This window comes from Miniopterus natalensis, chromosome 2, assembly GCF_054644295.1.
Source record: "Miniopterus natalensis isolate mMinNat1 chromosome 2, mMinNat1.hap1, whole genome shotgun sequence".
Classification (NCBI taxonomy): domain Eukaryota; kingdom Metazoa; phylum Chordata; class Mammalia; order Chiroptera; family Miniopteridae; genus Miniopterus; species Miniopterus natalensis.
The window spans coordinates 81,635,433-81,661,357 of record NC_142082.1 but is presented as its reverse complement, the minus strand read 5'-3'; the positions used below and the strand labels follow the sequence as shown (position 1 = coordinate 81,661,357).

At 39.5% G+C, this 25,925-nt stretch overlaps 1 protein-coding gene and 3 pseudogenes across 1 annotated transcript in view; 1 reads left to right on the top strand and 3 right to left on the bottom strand.

Annotated features, from left to right (window-relative positions):
- Positions 1–25,925, top strand: part of HTR2A (5-hydroxytryptamine receptor 2A) — a 73,802-nt gene that overhangs the window by 26,809 nt on the left and 21,068 nt on the right. The window lies entirely within an intron of this gene.
- On the bottom strand, positions 15,665–17,010 carry LOC107526934 (tubulin beta-4B chain pseudogene; annotated as a pseudogene).
- LOC148093727 (zinc finger MYM-type protein 2 pseudogene) lies at positions 19,885–20,809 on the bottom strand (annotated as a pseudogene).
- Positions 24,669–25,531, bottom strand: LOC107526927 (tetraspanin-7 pseudogene; annotated as a pseudogene).

Genomic DNA, 25,925 nt, shown 5'->3' with positions numbered 1-25,925 from the left:
TTTGCAGCAGTGTTGGGACAATTGATGAACTGTCCTTTTTATTTTCTATTTTATAAACGGTATTTTGTACTGAATTCAATCAGAACTAAGAAAGTTAAAATTTAGATTTCAGGAAAAAATGTTCAATAACTTGTTTAAAGGTTTATCATTTTAATGGTAGCTTGCCACCATTTCATGGATGCTGGCAGATGAGACGGAAGTCTTGCATCAGAGATTCCCCGTGATAACAATAGCCAGAGCATCATTCCTTTTTTACACTGGTTGCTTGAGCCCCAATTCCTACAGGGTGATGCCAGAGGGCCCTGTAGCAACACAGTATTTTGCATTAAAGAAATGGAATCTGAGCTTAACAAACCTGAATCCTTTATGATGAGCAGTAAGCAACCTGCCCTCTGCTCCCAATGGAGACACTACCATTGAAAAATACTCTGGAGGAACAGAAACTCAAAGTTCCATGAAGAACTGTCTCCTCACACTTTTATACATTGCACACTCATATATGCACCAAGCTATATCATAATGTTGATATAAATGGTAAGTCATGTAACAAAACATTCAAATTGAAAATGGCCCTTTCCTTGAGACTAATTAATCATTTGTCAAGATGTTAGCTTTCACTTTCCAGGATGAAGGTCAGTTGGCACTAGCTTGTAGATATGCATTTTAGATATAAAATGCATGCCAGAGACTTTATGCCTGCTCTAGTCCTAGCATATAGTAAGGAATTTAAGAGTAGCTGTTGTCATTGTTCTCAGTTCCAGGTAAGCGTCAAGTACTTTTTGTTTTCCTGCTTTCCTTTTTTTCTTTCTGGACTCAAACCTGCACTACTTGGAAAGCTCTTACCCAGATGTTACATGTCCTATTGCCTCACTCCCTTTAAGCCTGTGCTCAAATATTTATTTCTTAGTGAGACCTACCTTGCCCCCCAAGTTATACTCTCTCCCATCTACTCCCTATCCATTTTACCTAGCTTTTTCTCTGTATTTTATTTATTACCTTCTATTACATAACATATTTACTTATGTTTTATCTTCAGCTTCCCCCAATGAAATATAAATTCCATGAGGGTAATAGTTTCTAGTCTAGTTCACTGATAATTCTCTAGCCCCGAACACAATACCTAGCCCATGTACTTAATAAGTTTGTTAAATGAGAGCTAAGGCTCAGAGAGACAAAGTACCTAGTCAGAATTTCATATCTAACAAGGCAAGATTGGGACTCAAATGCAGGTCTTCTGACTCCAAGTCCATTACTATTTCTAGTATAGAACACTTACTTTCCTCCACCTCGCACCACCCTAAGGCCTCAAAGGCCGATGTAGGCTAGCTCTGCCTGGAAGCTGGGAGGCCCCAGGAAAAGGGGGGAAGCAGAAAAGGGAGAAACTGTGAGCCAGCCTCACACAGATGGATTTCTCTGAACCCTATAAATGTGAACTGTCAGAAGTCTCATCTCTCCAAGTCAGGGCTGCCCAAAGTAACAAACACTTTACATACAATTTTAATCTACAGAGCAATTTAGAAAACTTTCACAAATGAATCCTCCTAGGATTCCCAGGGTATGGACAAAACAAAGATAGCAGAATTTTAAATAATGAAGTATGTGGCCCGGCTGGGCGTGGCTCAGCGGTTGAGCGTCGATCTAGGATCCAGGCGATCGGGGTTCGATTCGCGGTGAGGGAACATGCCGGGTTGCGGGCTTGATCCCCAGTCAGGGGCGTGCAGGAGGCAGCCGATCAGTGACTCATCATTGATGTTTCTATCTCTCTCTCCCCTCTCCCTTCCTCTCTCTGAAATCAATAAAGATACATATTTTAATAAATAAATAAATAAGTATATGAGAGAAAGACAGCAGAAAGGTTTCATGGTATGGCTAAAGAGCCCAGAAAAGCTTACCTCATTCCGAACATCCAAATGTTTTCATCACTGCTGACAACTTTTAGGAGCACTTTAACTCCAGTGTCTATGTATTTACCAATCAGTGAGAAATGCTGACATGTATATTGCTAATTAAAGTTTAAATTGATTAAAATAAATTTGATGCACATGTGGCACATAGGACAACACATCATCACAGACAGTTTCATTGGACAGCACCACTCTGGGTGTGCCCCATGTGATACAGTACTGGCTTCAGCCTACATCTCAGCCTAGTGGAGCCAGAATTGTTTTGTGTGGCTGTCTGTTGTAGCCCTGGTGCTAAAACAAACCTCTTCAACACTTCTTTTCTCTTAGTAAACTTTGAGGGATTGTTTCATCTTGTCCTGTCTTTTGAAGCCACAAAGTGTTATGTTTTCATGTCACTTCTTCATTAACCTTGAGTCCCCAAAAGCTGAGCCTCTCGTCATCCCCCTCCCTACTTGCAGTCCTTATTCTCAGCTAGCTGACAGTTCCTGGCTATATGAAGTTTAGGGCAATTCACCTTTTTGTTATCTCACTCTTTAAGATATTGTAAAATTAATCTTCTTTGTCCTAATTAAAGTTACAAAGCATTATTAGCTAGATTTAGAGGAGGGGGGGGAAATATGTTCTAATAGAAATCAGCTGTATTTGGAGGGAGGAGAACCAGGCTTTGAGATGGATGGTTTCGCCACAGGCCAGTCACCTAACTCTCTAAAAGTCTCCCTTGTTGCATTTACGAACATAGTCACATCTGCTAGAGATTTGGGTGAGTGTTTCAAGAGCACGAGGTATACCTATAAAATCAGTTTCAGATCTTGTTGGAAAGTTTAGTTAAAAACAAATCCTCTGAACCCAGAAAACCTTTCCACAAAGGTAGTAGATAAAGAAGTAAGCACAAAATCAGGATATGGTACTCATCACAGATCGTCTGCTAAGAAACTGCAAAGACAGAAAGAAGTCTCATCCTTTCAAATAGCCGAGCAGATACAACTGTTACCTACATGATCTCAAGATAAACAATAACTAGTCCTCATGTCACAGGCTTGACAGCACCATCTGAAACACAAAGTTCATTCTAGATTCAGCTGGTAATAGGAGTGACCATCTGTGTTAGCTCGTTGACTTTGCACAAAGGAAAAATAAACTTCTATCTTTGTGACAGGAGGGAGTTTTACAACTTCGAAGCACCCGCCAAAATTAGACTCCTACCTATCCACAGAACCTGGGAAATGTAGGTACTATCTCCCTTGATAATTACAGTTCAGACTAGCAAGAGTCTTTTAAAACTCAAAGGGGCAGAGAAAGAATTTATAATTAAAACTTTACAAAAGAAAATGTTCTAAGAAAAGGGAGAGAGAGATGTCTCTTCCCTTATTTTTAACGAGAAGTAAGTCTCTTACTTGTATTGGTATTTGCTCTTAAAGTGTCCACAAGCAGTATATTAATTCATACATATAAAAGTTGTATAACCATTTATAATGTGACTTTATTTGACTATTTATTGGGAAAAAATAAGTCTAAAGAGTCTAAATTGCAGATTTTTTTTTAAAAGAAATTTTTACTCTCGAATAAACCTAATAAATTAGGGTTATGCCAAAGAGAATGTCAGTAAGTAGAGGTCCTTGCTATCTTTGAGTATTAAATTGAAAAGTTGTATAATTAATAATTTAAGTCACAGGAATGACTGACAAGTACTTGAAAACAGTGTGCTGTAAACATTAATACTTCTACCAATAATTTATTTTATATTTGTAGAACAAATTTCATTTTATAGGTAATATCAATAATTTTCTACATATTCTGAATTGGTGACATTCAAATAAAATTTTACTATATTAATCAAACAAAAAACTTATTTATTGCCTTACTATAGGTGTGTGCCTAATTTATTGTGTTATTGACAATGTTGCACATAACAATAATATGTACTCACCAACTTCTGTCATAATTTAGAAAAACTAAGGCCCCTTCACATAATTTCATTAAAAATTTTATTCTAACACTTCGAAAAAAATCATACATTAAAGAAAGAATCATACTATCATTCTCTTCAAGGAACAGTCAGCTGTGGTCCATGTACACTATATATTTCATTTTCATAAAATGCCTTAATGTTAACCAAGTGATCAGAACAGGGCCCGGGTTTTTATATACTCATTAAGTACACATACCTATTAACCCAATTATTTGTAGTTCAAACACATGGATGCTAAACAACCACAGTTCTGGTTTTATGTATTCAGCAGAATTCAGAGATATGAACTATGTAAGTAAAGAAATTTTAAAATATTTCAGTGGCTTCCCATTGTCCTTAGGATGACTTTGGAATGCTTTTACTAGGCTAAAGTGCTAAATAAGTCCTTCTGCCCTCAGACATCTGCCCATTTCTCCACTCTTCACTTGTTCCTCATCTCCCCTAAGGCCTGCCTAGTCTTTCCCCAGTTACCAGGCTTTCACTTGCTTCAGGGTTTAAATACTGTATCATTTTCTACCTTGCTCACCCTTCACTTTGCCTCCTACTATTCCTTTAAGTTCGGGCTCCAAGTTTTGTAAGGTGGTGTATTTCACCACCAGAGCTATTACCAATTAGAGGACACCCTTTGAGTTAAATGACCCAATATAAGTTGCAAGTTGTCTTATATAAAGTTAATTTAATAGAAGCCACTAACAAACTATATCCCAATGAAGGGTCAGCCGATTTTTCTTTTCCCATTTTTTTTTTTTTTTTTTTTTTGCTTATTCCTGGGGTTTCTCATTTGGGGGCCTATATGTCCCAGAAAGCCACCTTTATCTGTCCTAAAGTTAATTCTACAATCCTTTTTTCTCAGCTAATTTTTCTTGTTCTGTTTATATTTTATTAATCTTGATGGTACAAGAGTTTATCTTTCCTAATAGTACATTAATAGTACATTAATAGTACAGAGAACGTATCCTATACAGTGCTTACATCTGTAATCTTGAATTATGGTACCTACCACAGAGTAGGCCCTTAATGGTTGAAGTAATGCACAGGAAAAAAATAAACTGGCCCAGTCGGGCATGGCTCAGTGGTTGAGAATCGACCTAGGATCTAGGAGTTCTCGGTTCGATTCCTGGTCAGGGCACATGCCCAGGTTGCGGGCTCAATCCCCAATGACTCTCTCATCATTGACATTTCTGTCTCTCTCTCTCTCTCCTTCTCCCTTCCTCTCTCTGAAATCAATAAAGATATATTAAAAAAAAAAAAGAAAGAAACTTAAAGGAGCTACCCGTTATGAGTCTATCTCCTCTAATGTGTGATATGCTTAAATTGATTGGTTCAAAACTACATATGCATTGCTTCTATGCAGTGATTTTAAGTACACTTACAGAAGGTACAGTTATTTTATAATTGAGTAAAATCTGGCAAGGAACTTTCTTGTCATCTGATTCTTTCTTTTGCATGCTTGTACAGATGTCATTTTTAAGTCCACAACTAATTTTTCACATAAAATTAGCAGAATCCTGGACCACTAACCCAGAAACTAAACTAAAGGACAGGCAGAAGCAGGACAGAATCTAATTTTGTTTTATAAAGGATGTTGTTTCCATGTATATTCAATATTCATCATTATCCTGGGTTCTTTGGCAGTATGTCAAGGCATAAAACTGAAATTGACTTCAGTTGGGGAATTAGTGATTCAGGAAGTTTTGGCAATAGAGATCAATTAAGCCAGAAGTAGAAAGGCAAAAATGAACTCTTCCACCTCTTGTGGTGTTGGTTTTCCCTTTTTCCAAATCCTAATATCTCTAAAATAATCCATTCCACCCATTTATTACTTGTTTATTTTTGTTTAAAATATTACAGATGTCCCTTTTTGTCCCCAATGACCCATTCCACCCCACCTCACCACCCACCCAGGCCCTCTCCACACCATTGTCTTTGTCCTTGGGTTGTACATATATGCATGTAAATTCTTTGGTTAATCCCTCCCCCTCCACCTACCCACCCTCCTCCATCCCTCTGAGATTTGTCAGTCTGATCCATGTTTCCATATCATTGAATCTATTCTGTTCATCAGTTTCTTAAGTACGTTAGATTCCACATATAAGTGAGATCATGTGATATTTGTCTTTCTCTGCCTGGCTCATTTCGCTTAGCATAATATTCTCCAGGTCCTTTCATACTGTCCCGAAGGGTAAAAGATTCTTCTTCTTTATAGCTGCATAGTATTCCATGGTGTATATGTCCCACATCTTTTTTATCCACTCATCTACTGATGGGCATTTGGGATATTTCCAGATCTTAGCTATTGTAAATTGTGCTGCTATGAACATAGGGGTGCATATATTCTTTCTGATTAGTGTTTCAGGATTCTTAGGATAGATTCGTAGAAGTGGGATCACTGAGTCAAATGGCAACTCCATTTTTAATTATTTGAGGAACCTCCATACTGTTTTTCATAGTGGCTGCACCAGCCTGCATTCCCACCAGCAGTGTACTAAGGTTCCCCTTTCTCACATCCTCACCAGCACATGTCGTTTGTTGATTTGTTAATGGTAGCCATTCTGACAGGTGTGAAGTGATACCTCATTGTGGTTTTAATTTGCATCTCTATGATGATTATCGATGTTGAGCATTTTTTCATATGTCTCTTGGCCATCTGTATGTCCTCTTTGGAGAAGTGTCTATTCAGGTCCTTTGCCCATTTTTTAATTGGATTGTCTTCCTCTTGCTGAGTACTATGAGTTCTTTGTACACTTTGGAAATTAGCCCCTTATCAGATTCATCCTTGGCAGATATGTTTTCCCAGACCGTGGTGTTCCTTAGTATTTTGAGGTTGATTTCTTTTGCTGTGCAGAAGCTTTTTAGTTTGATGTAGTCCCATATGTTTATTTTTTCTTTTGTTTCTCTTTCCCTAGGAGAGGTATCAGTGAAAATTCCACTATGTGGGATTTCTGTGACTTTACTGCCTATGTTTTCCTCCACCATTTTTATGGTTTTGTGACTTACATTTAAGTCTTTTCTCCATTTTGAGTTTATTTTTTGTGTATGGTGAAAGTTGGCGATCTAGTTTCATTTTTTTGCATGTATCTGTCCAATTTTCCCAGCACCACTTATTAAAGAGACTGTCCTTACTCTATTGGATGCTCTTGCCTCCTTTGTCAAATATTAACTGACCATAATGGCGTGGGTCTATTTCTGGGGTCTCTGTTCTGTTCCATTGATCTATATATCTGTTGTTGTACCAATACCAGGCTGTTTTGATTACAGTGGCTTGTAGTACAGTTTGATGTCTGCTAAAGTGATCCCTCCCACTCTGTTCCTTTTTCTCATGATGGCTGCAGCTATTCGGGGTCTTATTTGGTTGCATATAAATTTTTGAAATGTTTGTTCTAGATCTTTGAAATATACTGTTGGTATTTTAATAGGAATTACATTGAATTTATAAATTGCTTTGGGTGGTATGGACATTTTAATGATATTAATTCTTCTAGTCCATGAGCATGGTATCTTCTTCCACCTGTTTATATCTTCCTCTATTTCTTTTTTCAGTGTCCCATAGTTTTCCGAGTACAGGTCTTTTACATCCTTGGTAAAGTTTATTCCTAGGTATCTTATTTTTTTAGTTGCAATGGTAAATGGTATTGTTTTTTTAGTTTCTCTCTGAAAGTTCATTGTTGGTATATAAGAATGCCATTGATTTCCGGATGTTGATTTTGTATCCAGCTACCTTGCCAAATTAATTTATCAAATCTAGTAGTACTTTGATGGAGTCTTTAGGGTTTTCTATGTACAATATCATGTTATCTGCAAATAATGACAGTTTTACTTCATCCTTTCCAATTTGGATACCTTTTATGTTTTCTTCCTGTCTTATGACTGTCACAAGGACTTCCAGTACTATGTTGAATAAGAGTGGTGAAAGTGGACATCCCTGTCTTGTTCCTGTTTTAAGGGAAATGTTTTTAGTTTTTACCCATTGAGTATGATGTTGGCTGTAGGTCTGTCATATATGGCATTTATTATGTTGAGGTATGATCTCTCTATTCCCACTCTGCTGAGAGTTTTTATCAAAAATGGGTGCTGGATTTTGTCAAATGCTTTTTCTGCATCTATTGATATAATCATATGATCTTTTTCCTTCATTTTGTTTATGTGATGTATCACATTTATTGATTTGCAGATGTTATACCAGCCTTGCATCCCCAGAATAAATCCACCTTGGTCGTGGTGTATGATCTTTTTAATGTATTGCTGGAACTGGTTTGCTAGTATTTTAGTGAGGATTTTAGCATCTATGTTCATCAGGGATATTGGCCTGTAATTTTTTTTCTTTGTAGTGTCTTTATCTGGTTTTGGGATTAGGATGATGCTGGCCTCATAAAGAGTTTGGGAGTTTTCCCTCCTCTTGGATTTTTAAAAATAGTTTGAGGAGGGTATTTAGTAAAACTCATCTGTAAATCCTTCTGTTCCAGGACTTTTGTTTGCTGGGAGTTTTTTTATTACTGCTTCAATTTCATTAGTTATTGGCCTATTCAGGCTTTTTGCCTCTCCTTGATTTAGCTTTCATTCTACCCATTTTAGTGTCTACAGGACTGATAAGAGCTAGTGGGTTCTAGGTTATTACCTCTTCCATAAATGTGTGCATTTTAAGCAGAGAACACCAGAAAGATCAAGATGCTTGAAAGATACAAAAAAATGAATCTGTGATGGGAAAATTTCAGGAAGGTGAGAGAATTTGACAACAAACCTTTCCTATGTCTCCCAAGCTATATTATAGAAGCAAGTTTACTCCTTTGCCCATAGCCGATTCTGTTGGAGAGGAGCTGTGTTGTATTTCTTGTCATTGGGTCGCGTCTGGAGGTACTGGAAATTTAAGAATCATTTTGGAGATAAGGAAAGGAAAAGTTTTATATCTAAAAGTATATCAGTGAGAAGGAAGCTGCTTAGGAGAAAATAAAATAAAATCACATCCTTTGTACATCAACCAAAATTTCAGAAATGCCACCACTCAATAGGAGTCTGTCTTGTTTATTAACCTTTTCTCGCTTCTAAGCTTTTCTCTTCCATTTTCCGCTGAACCTGGTTGCTTTCTTTATCATTCAGTTCAGTTTTCTACCAGCTGTTCTGAAATAACGAGGGCCTTTTAAGAGAATAAATTCATATTTTCCTACTGAACTTTCCATTCCTACCTACAATAAAAACATTCAGTGAGTCTAATTTTAAGTAATCAACATTTTCAATATAATGGTTAAAGGATATATATCTGAATTTGCATTTATTTGTAGAAATTGTTTCTAGAAGCTATCCATTTTTCATCAAGCTCCCCATACTTCTCATTACTTCCTTCCTCACCTTCTCCCTGTGGTCAAACTGCCTTAGTAAGCAGCTCTATTTCACTATGGTCTCATGCTCTACAAATGCAAAACCATTAGCAAACGTTAATAATGTTAACCCATCAGACTTCATTATTTCAAGCAATGGAATGTCAAGGTCAGCCACTGATAGCTGTTAATGACCACTTAGCTGATAAATAGGGGGTAACTACAAGATTCATTTTAAGCAAATAAAATATGTTCTGATTAAGAATTCATTCTGCCCAGTCAGAATCCAATTAAGCCAACTTCTAGAGGAAGGTTCACTAAAGACCTCTGCACTTAATGTAGTCACACAATCAACATAGTTTAAGTTTGACTTCTTTCAGTAAAGCTCTCCTCTTTCTTTGAAAGCAATTAACACTCTTTTATCCAAAAGAAAACGCAGGTGATTGCTCTGCAATCCTCCCTTGCCACAAACCTCTCTATCCCGGACCCCAGCACAAACCCACACACACAGATGCACCTACCCATTTACCATATCTGGCAGTATGGTTTGGTTTTAATTTATGTTACCTTTGGGTAACATATGCTCTCTTCTTAGATCAATCCAATTATTATGGAGATTTCCGTGTACTATATAGCAACATAAAGTGGGTTCTAGTCTCAGATTAGAAGTCTAGCCAGAGGTGATAGCCAGTTTACCAACCAGTACAACGCAGACACCGACCAAAGACCTTAAGTATAGTGAGAGAGAAAGACAAATATGTAAACAAACAAAAATATAACTTGAAGCTGATAGAAGTACTGTGAATGAACAGGACATGGTACCATGATAGTAATAAGGGGAACTATTTAGAGAAAGTGCTCAGGGAAGGTTTTTTGACCATTTTTATTTCAGCTGAAACTTGAAAAATCAGAAGCAAGCATCCCCAATCATAACATCTGAGACTTTGGACAAATTATTTAAAAACCTTTTGTTGCAGAGGTCTGCATCTGATTTGGAAAAGAAACATGCCCTGCAAATACCAAGTTACAGTAGTTTTGTATTTTCCCCCACATGTTGAGTATTGCCATCCCTTTAGAAGACAAAGTTTTAGAGTATAATAATTCCTCTACCTTAATATTGATAGAAAAAAGTAAAGTGACATCACCACAAATTCTTTACTACAAATGAAAGTAATTAATATTGCTGTTTCTTATAGTGAAAATAAATTCCCATCTTTTATAACTCATGATTTTTTTAGTAAAATAAAAAATCAAGATTTATGGCCCATCTATCTTGCTTTTCTCAGAGCTACTCCTTGCCATCACCCACCTGGTGTTGCCCGTCTGTCAAGTGGCACACCATCAGCCAAGCTGGAACCCTCAGCATCATTCTTACCATCTTCCTTCTCTCTCAGAATCTTATCTTCTTCCTACTTCCTATGCATAAAACATGCCATGCAAGGCCCATTAAAAATTATTTCCTGCCCTCTTTCTTCATCTCAACCCCTATATTTCTTCATTGTTTTCTGCTCTTTCACCAACAATCTCCTGCTTTCTGGAGCATCTTCCCTCTCTTCATCACCTGACCATGATTATTTATCCTTCAGGAGTCAGCTCAGTACTCACTTGTTCCTGGAGTCCTCCTGCAATGGCTGTCTGAAGACCTCATTCTGGAGGAATCCCTAGCACCTTTCTTGTCCAGACTCACACATCTGTTTACCAAGGAGGTCCATTTGGATATGCACTAAGTACCTCCAGATCAATGTGTCCCAAACTGACTCATTACTTTCTCCCTAAAACTTGTCCACTCTCTGAGTTCTCAAATTCCATGGCTCTACAAAGCTAAAAACATTTAGTCATCTTCTCCCTTGAACCCACATCCAATCACTAAGTTCTGCCAATTCTTAGCACTTACCATAAATCCTTCCCACTTTTCTCTGTCCCCATTCCCACTGATGTCTGTCACTTCTCACTTACTGCATCAGCCTCTTTACTGGTCTAGATTTTTACTGGTTTAGTTTCCTTTTAATCCATTTTCCAAACTACCAGGCTATTCATCTGATTATTTCCATTCACTGCCTACTGTCATTTAATGGCTGCCATTCCCCTCAGGATAAAGTTAAAACATCTCCAAATGTCTCAGAAGGGTCTTCAAGATGTGGCTCTTGCATAACCTCTCCAGACTCATCTTTCTGGAGGATCCTTACCTCATATTGAATTACTTTCAGTTATTTTTATGTGCTGTGCTTTCTTGCCTCTAGGTAATTTATCCAATTTTTCTAGATAAGCCCTTCTTGGTTTTGAGGTCTCAGCTTAGGATCATTTTCTACAGAAAGCTTTTTTGATTCATCCTCAAATCCAAGTCAAGTGTCCTCCATACTGCTCCTCATAGCACCCTAAAACTGCTGCCATTCTTGATTTATTACCATGACTTATTAATGTCTCCTACTGAACTATAAACTTCATGCTGCCGGAGACTGTGGTTGTTTTGGTCAAGGTTGTTTCCTTGGTGCTTAGCATCACGCCTGACTCTTAGTAACATTCAAAACATATTCGCTAAATGGATGAAAAAGTAATGAGACAGTGATATCATTTTAACCTCAGTTAAAAGTGTTTTAACAAGAAACTGTGATCCCAGGATGAATGTACTTTGAGAGTTTACACATAAGAATCACCATACTAGATTACAGTTAGGGGCCACTTTACCCTCCCTAGTATTTTGTTACTAAGAGTTGAAGAAGCCTGCTGGGGGAGGACAAGCTCACTCCCTTTCACAAACTTTAGGGTATATCCAAGACTTGTATCCATTTAAAAGGCACATATCCCTTAAAGTGGAGGGATAACCAAGCCACACATCCATTTAGAAGACTCATATTCTTATTCAAAACCCTGCTGTATTTTTTACCTCTTAAGTTTCATAAGCTTATATCATAGTGAATGAAGTAACATTTCCTTACGTTTCTACTTCTTGTCTTGGTTTGAAAAAAAGAGGTTAACTAATTAGGTATATAGAAAATTCACTGGAAAGACAGAAAGTTGTACCTAGGTATTTACATTTCAAGCTTTTTCTAAATTGAATATTAGTTTGATTATAAAGCCATGAGGGATTGATATGTTGCTTTATTTTAATGAAGAACCTTCATAGAGAAAAAATATTCAAGTTAATTGAGTACTCTTACAAAAGGAGAAAAATAGTATTGGCAGGGACTCAGATGCCTGAATCATGCTCTTAACCTACTGTCGAAAATGCTGTCAGTTTTTCAAGAGAAACGTGTAACTAGAAATGAATCAGGACAAAGGATTGCTTTATTCTACCCCTTTTGTCCTAAATCCTCACTGAGTCTCTAATCTTATCATCTTGGATGTCAGGAAATACACCAGCAAGGAAGAAGGTATATGTACAAGATAGTGGTAGCCAGAGGAGAGACTATTTGCCCCAATGCCCACAGCTGTTTAAGACCTTGGGTAACTCTTACCTTTAAAGTATCCACCCACATTATCTTAAATATGAAAATTATATTTAACATGGCATATTAATATATAACTATCAGAGCTGATCTGGCTAGTTGACATAATGTTGTATTTTATAGATACTTAAGATAAGTATCATTGGAGGTTGCATGTTTGTATCTTGGATCATTCTTCCCAGGTTTTTAAATTTTCATAGGCCTTTCAGAACCCCACCTGCTTACCCCACCTGCCTCCAGCCATTTTAGGGAGGGAAAGCTTTGGAGTGCTGTCCCCAGTTACATTTTACCTACCTACATAGATGAGAGAAGAACAATCCCAAAAGCATAAGGGAAAGCCAAAAAAAAAAAAAAAAAGTGGCCAGGGTATCTCCCATCTGGGAGCACCTTTCCATTCCAGACAAGGAAGAAGTAAAAAAAGTTAGGTTTGATCATGTGAAACTGCCCTTCTGAAAGTCAAAATGGTTAAAGATCAGTCTTTCACATGTTTCAACCTAATAATTCAATGAGTGTCCTTGAATTTGACCAATCCATAGCCACCTGCTTCTCCTGGGAGGCAGAGTGAGGGAAAAGGGGTATATTAGTTTCCTAGGGCTGCCATAGCAGCATGCCACAAACTGGGCAACTCAAACAACAGAAATTTATTGTCTCAGTTCTAGTGTATAATTCTAAAACGAAGGCATCAGCAGGGTTGGTTTCTTCTGAGGGCGGTGAGAAACCATTTGTTCCAGGCCTCTCCTAGCTTCTGGTGGTTTGCTGACAATCTTTTCCATTCCTTGGCTTGCAGATGCATTACCTGATCTCTACCTTTGTCTTCACAAAGTGTTATCCCTGTGTGCTTATTTGTCTGTGTCCTAATTTCCCCTTTCTATACCGTCACCAGTCATACTAGATTAGGGCTCATCCTAATACCTTATTTTAATTTGATTATGTACAAAGGCCCTATTTCCATAAAGGTCATATTCACAGGTACTGGAAATCAGGACATCAGTCGGTGAGATGCTCTTCAACTCATAAGGGGAGGAATCTTGATCTTCTGGCCAAAGGTGCTAATCTGTTGCTGCCTCAAGTGTTATTATAATGTTAATTATATTATCACATCCCTGTGCCTAGGAATCTTTGTTCACTTTTGTTCTTTGTCATGTAGATCTTAAAATCCCAGGGCAAAATTTCAGCCTGGAAAAAGCTGAAGTCAGGGCCAGACCTGAAATAGTGACATTTTATTCTAATATAAGTTCAAAAATAACTATTAGACATCCTGACATTAAAAGTCAGTTTCAACAGCTTCAACCTTGAGTCAGTTTAAGCCTGAAATGAAGTAAATTGCATAAGCTTTGTTATGTATAGCATAAAAGTGAACAAATCTAATAAATTATAAACTAAATTTTTTTAAAACACTTTATTAAATTTATTGAGGTGAGAATAGTTAATATGAACATATAGGTTTCAGGTGTGGGTTTCTATGTTACAAGATCTGTATATTGCTCTGTGTGCCCACCACCCAAAGTCATATATTCTCCCGCCACCATATATTAAGACCCCTTTCACCCCCACCCTCTTCCCTCTGACAACCACCACACTGCTGTTTGTGTCCACAAGTTTCAGTTTTATATCCCATGTATGAGTGAAATCATATGGTTCTTAGCTTTTTCTGCCTGACATGTTTCACTTAGCATAATATTCTCAAGGTCCATCCATGTTGTTGCAAATGGCAATGTTTCATCCTTTCTTATGGCCAAGTAGTATTCCACTGTGTACATGCACCACAGCTTCTTTATCGAGTCCTCTATTGCAGGACACTTTGGCTGTTTGCATGTCTTGGCCACCATGAATAATGCTGCAGTGAACACAGGGGTGCATATGTCTTTGCGAATACGTGTCTGAGTTTTTCAGGTATATACCCAGGAGAAGGATTGCTGGGTTGTATGGTAGCTCTATTCTTAATTTTTTGAGGAATCATTAGACTGTTTTCCAAATAAACTAAATTCTAACAAAGTCTAATAAGCAATCCTACCAGAGAAGGGGACACCAGAGTGTGGCTCATGGTTACTGAGGAACACCCATGCCTGTGGTATTTGTAACATTGCCCACTAGATGGTTCTGGTATTCTCATATGGCTGATCCTCCTATCAATTAACACCTCTGTCCTATTCACACTGAAAGAATGCAAATTAGACTACCATCTATGGGCATCTCCCAAAAGACCATTTTATTTCATTTAATCAACACAACAGTCCTGTGAAGGATAAACCTTGTTTTGTTAGCTAAGAATCAAATCCTCGACTTTACATTCTTTCTCCAGGGCCTTCTGATACCCCTACAATTTGATAATGATCCTAAGTAAAATACACATGGTACCAAAAACCAGTGCCCCTTCTGACTTATTTGCTCAGACCAGTCCTCCCTTTAGACATCCAGGCTAAAAAGTAAGGAGGGACCAGGTCCTGTTAAAAAGGCAAGTTCACCAGAACTAGAATCTAGTTCTTCTAAACCTGACAGAAGTAAGAAGGACATTGGTGAATCTGACAACTAGCATAAAAGCTAAGAAAAACCTGTAGGAAAACAGAAGGCAACCAGGCCCACATGTTGAAGACACATGTAGCCCAGAAGGGAAGAGTGCCAAGAGCCAGGGGTAGTGCTGAGACAGGGTAGTTGATTCCCTGTTAGAGTCTCCACATTGGCTGAGTAGAGGCCTGCCTGCCTGGTGGCCAGTCAAAGCAGAGAAGCAGAAAGCTTGGCCCAGCACCTTCTCCAGCCTGTGTGGTAGCTTCAGGATAGGGGTAGGACAGCAGATCTCATCCTTAGAGTCAGTTGTGAGGTTTTAAATCATCCTTATGCCCTAGGCCTCACCTGGGGCTCATAGTCAGACTCTGGGTTTAATCCAGGTGTATTTTTTTCATAGTGAAAAATAAATGCTTTAATGGTGGTGTCTGTATAGCATGTGATATCAAGACAGGAAGAAGAGCAAATTCACACAGTGAGACATGGCTATCAGAGGACAGATTGTAAGTGAATCAAGAGTTCTCACAGCTTTCACGCTTTCCCAGGTACCAGACAGCTCGAGGCCACCTCCTCCTTGGCCTCCTCCTCAAACTTGCCCTCCTTCTTGGCTGTGGCATCTTGGTCCTGCTGGTACTCAGACACTAGGTAGTTCATGTTGCTCTCAGCCTCCATGAATTCCATCTGCCTTTGCCCATGTACCAGTGCAGAAGGCCTCGTGCCAGAACATGGCCATGAACTGCTAGGAGATACACTTGAACAGCTCCTGGATGGCCTGCTATTGCAGATCAAAGTGGCAACATTTTTAGCCCCCGGGGTGGGATGTCACAGACAGCCATTTTCACATTATTGGGGATCTATCAACCAAAAGCTGCTGTTCTTGTTCTGGACAGTAAGCATCTTCTCATTCACCTCCCTCATGGACATGTGGCCTCTGAAAACAGTGACCACGGCAGATAGCAGCCATGATGAGGGTCACAGGCAGCCATCATATTCTTGGTGTGAAACATCTGCTGGGTGAGCCTGGGCACCATCAGGGCCTGGTACTGCTGGCTGCCCTGGACGGTCATGAGGGCAAAGCTGGGCATGAAGAAGCACAGGCAGGGGAAGGGCACCGTGTTGACATCCATCTTTTGAAGACCAGCATTGAGCAGTCCAGGAAATCACAGGCAGGTGGCGATCCCGCTCCTGGTGTTGGACACCTGGTGGTTCAGGTCACCGTAGGTGGGTGTGGCCAGCTTTAGGGTCCTGAAGCAGGTATCATAGGCCTTGTTATCCATATAATAGTCTTCCTCTGTGTTTTCTAGCAGTTGGTGGACCCTGAGGGTGGCATTGTAGGACTGTACCATGGCGTCCAACACCTTGGGTGAGGGCACCACCCTGAAGGTGTTCATGATCCTGCCCAGGTTCTCCTCTGATCTTGCTGATGAAGAGGGTACCCATCCCAGACCCAGGCCCCCAACCCAGGGAGTGGGTCAGCCACAATCTCTGTAGGCATTCATAGCTCTCAGCCTCCTTCCTCATGACACCCAGCACCAAGTGGACCAGCTCCACACCATCCATGTAGTGCTCATTGGCCCAGTTGCTCCCAGCACCCTTCTGACTAAAGACAAAGTTGTTCAGCCTGACAATCTGATGGAGGGGCCCCAAGCACATGGAGTCCATGGTGCATGGCTCCAGGCCCATGAGCATGGTGTGGGGCACGTACTTGCCACCAGTGGCCTCATTGTAGTACATTGATCTATTCCAGTTGCAGGTGGCTGTCCCCATGGTTAAGTGCCCATAAAGTTGATGCCATGCTCACCACTTATCACCTCTCAGAACTTAGTGCTGACCTGGTTGCCACACAGGCTGGTTTGCAGGTGCACAATCTCGCTCATAGCCTTGATGGTGCAGGCAGAAAAACACAAGGGGGAGCCAAGGGGCAGACACACAGATGCTCCAGGTATCAGTACTTTTAAAGCTCCCAGGTGGTTCCAGTGTGCTACCAAGGCTGAGAATCACCGAGTAAGAGCACCTGGCAAGGGAAGGAAGTTGCCAGCTGGCATCTAAGCTCTTTCCTCCTGCTCCTCCCAGCCCAAGGGGCAGGGGATTGTGAACTAGAGCAGTGGCCCAGGCCAGTGAGCTAATGAAGAATCGTTAAGCCCGAATTTTACTGTTAGAGTTCTTTTGCCCTAAGGCTCATTCTCCTCTCCAACCGGAACCACCTGCAGGGACACAGGCATCAACATAAGCTGTAGCTCCTCCTCCTGTTGTTCAGAATCATTCTAGTAGTTTATATGCCCAGGGGAACATAAACTCATAGGAAAAATACCTAGGCACATGAGAAGCAGATCTCTATAAAAGAAATAAAGCAAGCAGACCAACGTTTACCTAACAATTCAGAAGTAATGCACCATATAAAGGAAATAAAAATCAGATTGACACAGACAGTCACACTATATACAAAATGATAAATTAACATTAGAATTCCCAAGACCTTTATGGGGGAAAAAAACACCTTAAAACTATTGTAGGACATAAAAGAAGGCTTAACTAATTTAAAAAGATAATATTCACATTTGGATAATTTAACATTGTAAGTTACAGAATTAAGATATTCATTCCCCCCAAAATTAATTCATAGTTCTAACACAGTTTGAATTCAAATGTCAACATTATTTTAAAGAACTTGACAAAATTATTATAAAGTGTTTATGGGAGAACAGAAGTTCTTCAGATCCATAGCTCATATGAGGAAGAAGGACCCAGGAAAGAACCCAGGGCTTATATCTCCCAGTCTAGTGCTTATTTCACCGCACTTGGCCACAGCTGTGAATAGCATTTAAGTTGCATAAATAAAGGTGACATGCAATGCTGCTTTTCATATTATGAAACAATTATTTTGCTCACAGAAAGGTTTAAAAGTTAACACATGAGTCTGAATGGCATCAAAACTCATCAAGCTTGTCCCTTTGAAGAATTCTTGTGGGTGAATGTCACTTCAAATGCACAGGGATGATGGCAATGCAATTAGAACAGTGGGAGCAGGGAAATGCTCTGCATAAGCAAGTACACATCACAGTCTAGAGAGCTGCTCTCTGACCACCTCCGTGGGTGTGCATACCTACACCAACACCCAGGTATCAGAGGAGGGACAAGTTTTGGCTACATGTATTCATTTCCTGTTGCTACTGTAACAATCACTGCAAATGTAAACACTTTTGTTTTGTTTAAAAACCACAAACTTATTACTTACAGTTTTAGAAGTCCAAAATGTGCCTCACTGGGCGAAGCCAAGGTATGAGCAGGGCTGCATTCCTTCTGGAGGTTCTAGAAGAGAAAGCATTGTCTTGCCCTTTCCAGCTTCTGGAGGCCTCCTTCCACCATCTTCAAAGACTCATCACTCTGATCTAAGTCTTCTGCTTTCCTCTTCCACTTTTAAGGACCTTTGTGATTACATTGGGACCACCTGGATAATCCTGGATCTTGGCCCTATTTGAAAGTCAGTGGATTTAGCATCCTCAAGTCCATCTTCAACTTTAATTCCTCTTTGCTGTGTAACAAAACATAATCAGGCTCTAGGAGTTAGATGTGGATATTTGGGGCTTGGGGATCATTATTCTGACTACCACAAAATGCATCAGGATCAAATATTTAGTGGACTGGAGTTGATTAAACAGTGTCATTGTTACAAAAAGTTTTTAAAGGGTGAGTATGTCATCTGAAAGTTCACAGCTTATTTAGCTCCATCTGTAACTACCCCACATGCCCAAATTGTTAGAAGCAGGGACTCGCTCCCAGTTACTCTAAAACCATCCTTTCCTTATAAAGTGAAGTGGGGAACTGAAGAAATTTTTCAGAAAAAATTCTGTATGTGAAAGTATTATTTTGGTTTTACTTATTCTAATAACTGCTTCACTTTTAACATGTATGTAACCTGGCAAATTAACTTCTCCCCACAATACTAAAGTTAATATGTTTTATGGGGTATGTGTGTGTGTGTGTGTGTGTGTTAACTTGTATGTATAGTTCATCAAGGTGCTTATCTTTTTAATTTTCTTAAAAATATCTGACTCATTAGATTTTTGACTCTGACTTTTGTTTCTTAATGCCTTTAAAAGTATAAATTATTTCCATATTCTCAGAGAAGTAGTATCCATGAGAAATGAAAATCTGAAGCTATGATTTTACTGAGACACACATAAGCATAGCCTTTGTACATTCAGGTTCAGTGGTCCCAAATAGTTTTTGTGTTACTGAGTATTGGGGAATAACCTTTCTCCTGAAATATTTTTATAATCACAAGAACATAAACTTTTGCTTTCATTTTCAGAGGGTTTCTTCCCCACCCCACTCATGAAATCATCTAAAGATTCAGTTGGAAGAAAAATATACATCAGCACAGGTGCAGGACACCAATCAGCTGGAACTCATGGAAAGAGAATAAACATAAGAAATAGTGGAGGAAATTGTAATTTTTAAAATGTAAATACATATGTATTTTTACATATTCAGTGGAGACTACAGACAAAATTAATTATAAGGTCAACCCCAAAGCCTATTCAAATAGAAAGCCTTTTCATCAAAAGCCACCTGGGCTTGATAGAGAACCCTCCAAAGCTGTTGCAAATTTCAGCTTAGTTTTAAGATTCAGTGAACTTGCTTACCAATTTTTAAAACACAGTAATTCATCTCTAAGACTCTAACAGTTTTCCTAAAATTTATACCACCAATATTCAACCATATGGAATAATTATGTTGAAAAGTAAGCCTTACGTTTTACACATTACCCAGAGTTTCTTTGGAGCAGGCTTGTGAGAGAAGAGGGGAACGTAGGTCATAGACCAAAAGAGATGAGCAGATTCTTTTCACTGATAAGCTGTCTCTCCCTTTTGCAAAGGTTTTTTTGCAGTTTGCACAGGTGACTTTAACTGGACAGTGGGCTGCTGTTGGGTTAACAGGTCCTACTCCAGTCTTGGTCTGTGAAGTTAAAGATGGGCTGTATGTTTATATATTAACACCAAAATTACTTGACTGCAGTCCATCAGAGACATCTCCCAAGTTGATCTTCTGCAGTGGTGTTACATGTGTAATCATTAGATTCATATCTTGCCCATCAGTATTTTCTAGTTGGCCATCATTCTCAGAGCCTACACATGTTTCTAGGGCTGTAACATTAGCAATCTGAATTTCAGAGTTGTTCTGTGGTGATAGCACTACCACCCATCCCTGCATTTACCTTCTTGAAAAACTGGAAGTGGAGAAATCCACATCACAGGTTCTGTTTTCAGTCTCAGGAGGTCTCCAGGGTTCAATAACATTGGGGGAATTTTTCTCTTGCCCTTGATTTGTTTCTGTGTGCTTTTCATCATCAATAAGATGATGTCCCTTTGAGGAAGGACAAATTTTGGAATCATTTCCTTGTAGTTCTTCATTTTTGGGTGATGTAAATGTTATGGTTCTTTCATTAGCTACCACTGGTGCAGAAGGGCCGGGAGGTTGTACAGGTTCCATAAAAACATCATCATCATCTTCCACTGATGAGTTTTGATATATATTAGACCTAGAAACTAAAGGATTAGGTGGACCACTGAATGAATTTCCAACATTTGTGAGACTAATTGCCATGGGCCGTACTCCCAAGAAAACAGGAGTCTGATCAGTCAGTTCTAATCCTCCCACTGAACCTGTGTCCATGCCAAGGAACAATGAGGATGTTTTCCTTTTTGCTTTCTGTCAAAGATGCACCATTCCGGGTTACTGCTCGTGGCCCTGCGGCCTCGCCCACAAGCATGCAGCCCTTGGGCCAGGCGCCATGAACGAACCCAGACCAGCCCCAGGACCTGAAGCTCAGTGGCAAACCACCCCTGACCCCCGGGGCAGCGCCGTGGGGGCTAGTCCCTGTCAAGTGTGTGTGTGGGGGGGGGGTTCGGGAGTTGCCTCTGGAAGCCACCGTCACCCATCTTGCCTCCCTGGTTGCGTCCAGAGGCTGCACTGTACCCAGAAATTTCCAGCACTGTGCTGGAAATTGTAATTTAAAAAAAAAAGTTTAAAATGTTACTGTAATGTTAATGTTAGTGTAAAAATGTTAAGTTAAAAATAAACTCTGAGACGCCCATTTAATACTTACAGTAGATAATTACTCCTTAACATTAAGCTCCTGAATAAGTTCCACACATATCTCATTCATTTTTGTATCTCTCCTTTGGGAAGCCATGACTGGCCTTCCCATGGTTAGCATCTCAATGACTCTAAATGCGAAACTTATACACAAACACAAAAAGGAGGCTTACACTCATAAACATACATCACTGATAGGATACCACATGAATTTGAGGATCCAGACCTGACATTGCAGGATCCAGGAACCAGACCTGAGTGCTGTGACTTAAGCAGCAGGCTTACTGAAGTGAGATAGTTTAACCCCTGGAGGCTGCATGCCTGACAGCTAAAACTGTGCTGAGGCCACAGAGCAAGGAAGCACACAGTCTGTGGAGCCAAACTGACTATGTCTCAAAACCCTAGTTCCACACTTACTGTGTGACCTTAGGCAAATTCTTTAACCTCTCTGTACCCCAGGTTTTTCCTCAGCAAATGGAAATCATAATAGTACCTACCCCACAGGGTTGCTATGACAATTAAAATAGCTAATTTGTATGAAGCAGTTAGGACAGTGCTTGGAACATAAGAAACATCACACAAGTATTTGCTGCTATTATCATTTATTATTATCATCATCATCATCGTTACCATCACTACATCATGTCCATGAAGATGTCTTAGGTTGTAAAGATAAAGGATTATTATTAACTGCAGGATATTAGAGAAAGGGTAATATCTATTGAAAACCTTCATACTTAATAGCTTTACCTTCATCATCTACAAAGACTTAATTTGTCAGAAATTTTAGTCTCCCAAATGACCTATATTTGGGAAGAATCTTGCCCTTTACCCCTATAACCAAGGTAATGAGGAACTCTGTTACTTAGTCATAATTGTTTTCTTCTTTTTATGACCCAAAGGCCTCTAAATGTGCTTGTTTATTATTCCACAAATCTTTATCTAGTCTTTAATACTTAAATACTAGTATGTGCCAGGCACTACCTTAGGAAAACACCCTGATTTTATGGAGTTCGGATTCCTGGAAACAAAAAAAGCAAATAAATAGACCAACAAAAAAATGTACATATAGTGACAAATGCTATGGAGAAAACAAATCTGGGAAATGTGATATAGAGTGATTCAGGCAGTGTGAGAAAGGACTATTAGATGAAGTTGTCAGGACAAGTCTCACTGAGGAAAGGGCATTAAAATTGATGCTAAATAATGAAAAGGAGTCAGCTTTGGGAACGTAAGTGCAGGACATGTTCCTGGCCGTGGGAACAGCAAGTCCTAAGGCCCTAAGGTGGAAACCAGTTTTTAGGGGGTTGAGGATCAGAAAGAAGCCAATGCAGCTCAAGCAATTCATCAAGAAGGACTGAGTGACAGGAGACTAGGAGGAGGAAGTAGGCGGGGCCGGGTCGTGGGGGCCTTGTAATGAAGGTAAAGAGTCTGCACATTATTTTAAGTGCACTGGGGGGTTTCTGAGGGATTTGGGGTGGGGTGGTACAAAGGTATGGGTGGAAACAGTGAGACCAGTGGAGAAGCTCTTGCAATAATCCAGGCACGCAGCTTAATGACTTGGAGCACAGAGATGGCAGTGGAGATAAAGAGGGGTAGACAGATTTGGACATAACATATATTTAGGAGGTAAAATTAATGGAATGTTGGTGAGTTTTTTCAAGGGGAGGATGATGGAAAGAATGATTCCTAAGTTTTTGAGCTGTGCACCTGGGTGGATGGTAGTGCCATTAACTAGGGTAGGGAATGTAGGGGAAATGGGGAGCAGGGTGCAATCTGGAGTTTTACTGTGGCTGTGTAAGGTTAGGGATGCCTATTAAAGACATCCAAGTTGAGAAGCCAAGTAGGCAGCTAGATATTTGTTTATTCCTTATTAAAGAGTTCTTTGTGACCTTGAATAGGATACTTTTATTAAAGATTCTGTGAGTGAAGTCTAGTTATAAGGATGGCAATACACAACTTGGGGTGGAGGTTATGTTTATTTTCCATTCTCCGTTCCATGTATAAGATCTCACATAGTGTCCATATGTGTGCATCTCAAGGCTCTCTACAAGTAAACAAAAAAGTATTAGTTATAAAATGAAAGCAAAGAAAAAGCCAACACTGATGTAAAGAACCTATAGACTAGAGATCATGAGGCCAAGGTCCTAAGAAAAGTGAAGTATGGAAGAAAACAAATCAGTCCTAGGTTTGAATCCTAGCTCATTTTTTACTAATTGAAAGAAGCAAATTATGGAATGTCAGTTTTCTTCACCTGTAAAATGGGATAACAATTCCTTCCTTATTGGTGCCTTGTGAGGATGAAATTGTCAGACATCTGTTAGAGCCAAACAGGTTTCAGTTACAGCAAGGATTTTTAGAAAAAAATAAAAAACACACCTAGGAAGGCTATCAAATATTCTTTATGATTTCTGACTCCTAGACAATACTACGATTGACCTTTGAACAGTGCAGGTTTGAACTACAAGGGTCTGCTTATATGCAGATTTTTTCAACAGACCAACTCAGTTCAGTTGACACATGGTAGAAATCTGTAAATATAGTTGTTTTTTTAAATAATAATACATGTATCACAAATGTTCACAATATCAATGCATTCTTCTTGGCATGCTAGAAGCATTATTTTTTAAGATCTTTTAAAAATATTTTGACATTTGTTCCCCCTTCACACTCATTTCTTAATTGATTTGATGATGTCCTCAATGTCTGTAATGTCAGTGCAAAGAAAGAAGTAAAATAACACAATAGCAATTAATTGGAGAAAAACAGAAGTAATATTATTTCCACATATGAAACCACAATTCAGCTTTGTAATACAGGTTTCAAGAAAGAGGTATAGGTGCACTAAACTGCCTCTACATACCCAGGCATGTAATAATACTGAGCAAGGAGGCCACCTAAAGCTCATGTTTTTTCTTCCTCATGAACAAGTTATCTCTTTACATATCCCAAGCAGCCTAGAAAATGTAGGAAAGAGCCTTAGTAAAGAGAAAACCAAACTACGGGAAATTAAATAAATAGAACAGATAGCTATTTATCTACATCAAGGGGTCTGGCATTTATCAATCATGATGAAAGGTTAACAGGGGCCTCCCCAAAACATGCAGGGCCCAGAGGGCCAGTGATGGTGTATTAACCAGTCACCTACGATGAGCTACAGTTGGACCAAGTAGAGATGAAGGAGCCTTTGGTGGGGTCCCCTAGGACTAAATGCAGAGAATCTGGCTATACAACAGGGCTTCACAAAATGGGACACTATACACATGACTTAGGCTGAAAGGGTAGAGACTGTGGGAGTGTCAGTTGCATGCGGGGTAGGAGGTTAGGGGGAGCAGGGCAGATATAATATGTACTGTGCTCTAACATTCTTTGGAAGTCTTTCAAGGATTGCTGCAGTTTCTTTTTAAATAAGGTCTCTTATTCCGTCATTCTTGAAAGACTTCTCTTTATACCATCTCATACTGATTGGCCATGATGAACCGGGACGGCCAGCAGGCCAGCAGCATGCCAATTAGCTGGGAGAGTGCGATTCCAAAAGCCACTCCAACAATGATTCCCATGTTCGTCTCCATGAAACTGGTCTCCATGAAACTGGTTTACCCTTCTGGCAAACTTTGGTGGTGGCCACTGTCAGCTTATGTAGATCCTGAGGATTACAATCCATGTCATTCATGCAGCAACTCGGGGGGGATGCCATGCTCTGGGAAGTAGGAGCTGGTGTTCCAGTTGGTGTAGTTCTACATACCACAGCTCGGGCTGCGCTGCACATGATCCACTGCCTGGCTGCTCCCATCATTGCTGTTGTAATTCTGCATGGCATCCAGGTAAGTCCTCAGGAAGGTCTCCTTAATCTCATGACGAAACACAAACCCTGAAATGCCAGCCATGAGCTCAGCCAGGAACACAAGGGACAGACACATGGCATACAGTTTCAACATCCAAGGGCTACCATGGCATGTAGCGAAGCATCCAAACAGGCCAAAAACAACGATAGTGGTGCCAGTTCCAATGAGGACATAGGGGGCATTTGTGGAGTTCTCAGCAATGAGGGAGATATAGGTGCCCAGAGTGAGTTTGCCCCATACTCCAATGGCCAGTAGAATCACCTCAGTGATCCAGAAGATGAAGGAGTAGATGATGAGGAGGGTTTTGAGACCGGTTATCACAGGCTTGGTCTCCATTCTCCTCAATGCCATACTACAGAGCTCTGGCAGTGACCTGTAAATAGAGTTTTTTCCAAATCTTTTACCTGTCAGTGTAAATTTGTACAAAGTATTTAATATCTGCCTTGGTTCATCAACTATAAAAGGAATATGCTTTATTAGATGATCATTAAGCTCTATTTTTGCTATTTAAATAAAAATTATACATGATCCTTTTATAAAAACCAGATGAATTTCTGGTTAAAGCTGCTTTTTAACCTGATATCAGTTCATCTTTCTTCAAACTAAGATCATACTTAAACTAGCAAAGATGGACATTCAGTAGCAGAAATTAGGTTAGAGAAATATCTCTCCAGTGTTCTCCCCTGAAATTGCTAAAATTTCAGGATATGAACAATGTTACAGAAGATGGAATAAATGAAACGCCACTGAGGAGCAACTTTTTAGTATTACTCACTATGAATACAGCCTGAGAGAAATAAAAAGCCAAGGCTCTTTATCTCAGGCTTTCCTAAACTTGATGGGAAGTT